The sequence below is a fragment of the Electrona antarctica genome (genome assembly GCF_951216825.1).
Source record: "Electrona antarctica genome assembly, chromosome: 24".
NCBI lineage: Eukaryota > Metazoa > Chordata > Actinopteri > Myctophiformes > Myctophidae > Electrona > Electrona antarctica.
In genome coordinates, this window is record NC_136803.1 from 4,240,251 (window position 1) to 4,243,631 (window position 3,381).

The window sequence follows — 3,381 nt, forward strand, 5'->3', positions numbered from 1 at the left end:
CTAATTTCAACGCTTGTATTCGTAACCTTATTCTTTGGGTCATGACCCACACTTCATGACCATATATAGAGTAGGAACACTTCATGACCATAATGAGCACTTCATGACCATATAAGGTGAGAGTAGGAAGGGAGATTGCTCGGTAGACAGAGAGCTCCCTGTTTTTCATTCTGCAACATCACATCAAGAACATCACCCTCCTGTTATGTAGCTGTGGCCATATGTGATCAGATTTGACTGAGAGCCTGTCATCGTGCAACCTCCAGCTTTTCACCAGAGGAGAAAAACGGATTTATTTATTTTATCCAAAAAGAGTTAATAGCAAAGGCATACTCTTCACATACTAGAGCATGTCTGAAATAAATGGCAGAGCTGAAATGTACATGTAAATATGAAATAAATGCTTAAACATGTAGCTAGGTGTAATGTTAGAGTCCATAGAAGACATGTAAATATGAAATAAATGCTTAAACATGTAGCTAGGTGTAATGTTAAGAGTCCACAGAAGCCATGTAAATATGAAATAAATGCTTAAACATGTAGCTAGGTGTAATGTAAGAGACCACAGAAGACATGTAAATATGAAATACATGCTTAAACATGTAGCTAGGTGTAATGTTAGAGACAACAGAAGACATGTAAATATGAAATAAATGCTTAAACATGTAGCTAGGTGTAATGTTAAGAGTCCACAGAAGTGAACCTGTCAAGCCTGTTTTCTCAACTCGCTGTTTCTCTGCAAGACATTACTCTATAAGCCATATCTCCTAAACTGGTGGGTCAAACTGAACAACCAATATGTCAATTTGAAGCTGGGAGTCAAAAGTAATAAAAAAGATCCAATGACTTACTGTTGTGTCAAGTTTGGTCACATATATTGTCATGACAACACTATGAATATTAATAAAGAACAATATCAGACGTTCAAGAATCAGTTTATTGAACAATTAAACACTTTTACAAAATGTGATCATCAGAATAATGAATATTAATGATCACACAATAACATCTGAATTCTGAATATGAATGATCAGACAACATCAGAATTATCCCACTACCAGAATCACAAGAGGAATCACCTGGTGTCTGGTTGCTAGGGGGTGGGGTTGTGTCTGGTTGCTAGGGGGTGGAGTCTGGTTGCTAGGGGGTGGTGTCTGGTTGCTAGGGCTGAGCTTACCAGCACTCCACTTGCCTCCACACTAACACAGACTCTGCCTTGGGTCTAGGCTAATTATCCCTCAATGTCTTCACATATTGTACAGTTAATATAAAACAACATAATTCTGGCACATTTCAGCCACCTCATTTTGCCCATTAGGACCACTAGTCTACGCAACGTCATCAAACAGCGGCGCGCAAGTACGGTAACATCATTATACAGGCCACATGTTTCTGTGTTACACCTATGGTAACATCGTTCTACAGGTCACATGTTTCTGTGTTACACCTATGGTAACATCGTTCTACAGGTCACAGGTTTCTGTGTTACACCTATGGTAACATCATTCTACCGGCCACAGGTTTATGTGTTACACCTATGGTAACATCTTTCTACAGGCCACATGTTTCTGTGTTACACCTATGGTAACATCTTTCTACAGGTCACAGGTTTCTGTGTTACACTTGTTTCCCTCCGTGGCGCTAGAGCGAGACCGGCCGCAGGCCGTCGAGCTTCTAGTCTGAATAATGAGAATAATATGGAATTAATATTCAAATGAAAACAAAACAAAACAATGGAATGACTGCCAATGATTCAACAGATGAACAATGAATGATCTGAATGTCATTAAAGAATGAATGCAGACATTTAGCAGATGTTTGAATCCAGAGTGATTTACAAAGTCCACCATGAGAGTAAACGACATGAAGTCTAGTCGACCAATCAACACGCTCCCAGCAGAAAAAAAAGGAGGGGTGCCGAGCACGGAACCCTGTGGGACCCCAGTCAGCAAAGTCAACAGGGTTTCAGTGGTTCAGTATAAAGGTTTATATACAATAAAAGGTTCTAAAACATGTTTTGGCCCACGCAGGGACCACTTGGAGGGGAGAAATATTTACAAGTACCCCTTCATCCTCGCCATCCACCGATGAGCATCTTACAACCTTACATTTAGATGCCACTGGAACGGCTTGTATTAAAAACCTTTCAATCAAAGTCATGTCATAGTCAAACAGAAACCACTACTTCAGGGCTGTTCAACTAGTTGTTCAGGAGGTCACGTTGGCAGAAACCCAAAGGGGTCTGGACTGCCCCCCAAAAAGATATTCATCTCATATGTAGCCTACAACTGACACAACATAACTGACTATTCATCTCATACAGTATGTACAACTGACACAACATAACTGACTATTCATCTCATTATGTACAACTGACACATCATAACTGACTATTCATCTCATACAGTATGTACAACTGACACAACATAACTGACTATTCATCTCATTATGTACAACTGACACATCATAACTGACTATTCGACTTCGTGGCAATAAACAGAGTCTGAGTCGACACCAGATTTCATCTTCTTTCAGCCTGTTTTACAAACTCACATGCAGAGCTTGTAGATCTGATATATTCAAATATCTGATGTAGAGGTTAAAGTGGTTGAACCGAAGTTGTTGCTATATTAATTTAACTCATTCACTGCCGTCTGCCAAGGACAACTTTTAACACCTTTTTCTCTTTATTTAGCCCCTCCTATATACAGCTTTTGTCCTCACACGTCTCATATTTGCCATTGACAATCAAAGGAGAAATTATTAGGACGAATATCCGCCAAATTTGACGTAAATTTGTGGCAACACAAACATTAAATGCCATTGACAATGAAGGGAAAGTTTATGTGATATGTAGGCTAACCAATCACATACATTCAGTTGTTCATGACATGATGTTTAATGATTGTTACTAAAACATGAGTTTCGGGTGAATTAAAATAAGATCAACGCCTTCAAAATAAAAGACTGAAAGGACAAAATAAGGGGCAAAATAAATCTAGCAGTGAATCCCTCTGGAGCCCCCTCAAGGACCCCTGGGGGTCCCCGGACCACACACACACACACACACACACACACAGACAGACAGACAGACAGACAGACAGACAGACAGACAGACAGACAGACAGACAGACACACGCGATGAAAACTATGGCGTAGAATGTTGGTCGACTAGGTTTTTTGACATGACGTAGTTTACGACTGACGAAAACTAGATTACTAAATAAAAACTAATATGATGACTAAAACTATGACTAAATAAATATATTGATAATTTCGTCGACAAATGTATGCCAAGGAAGGACTAGTGGAGAAGAGATCCAGTATAACTAAATGTTAGGGAGGGACTAGTGGAGGAGAGATCCAGTAGAACTAAATGTT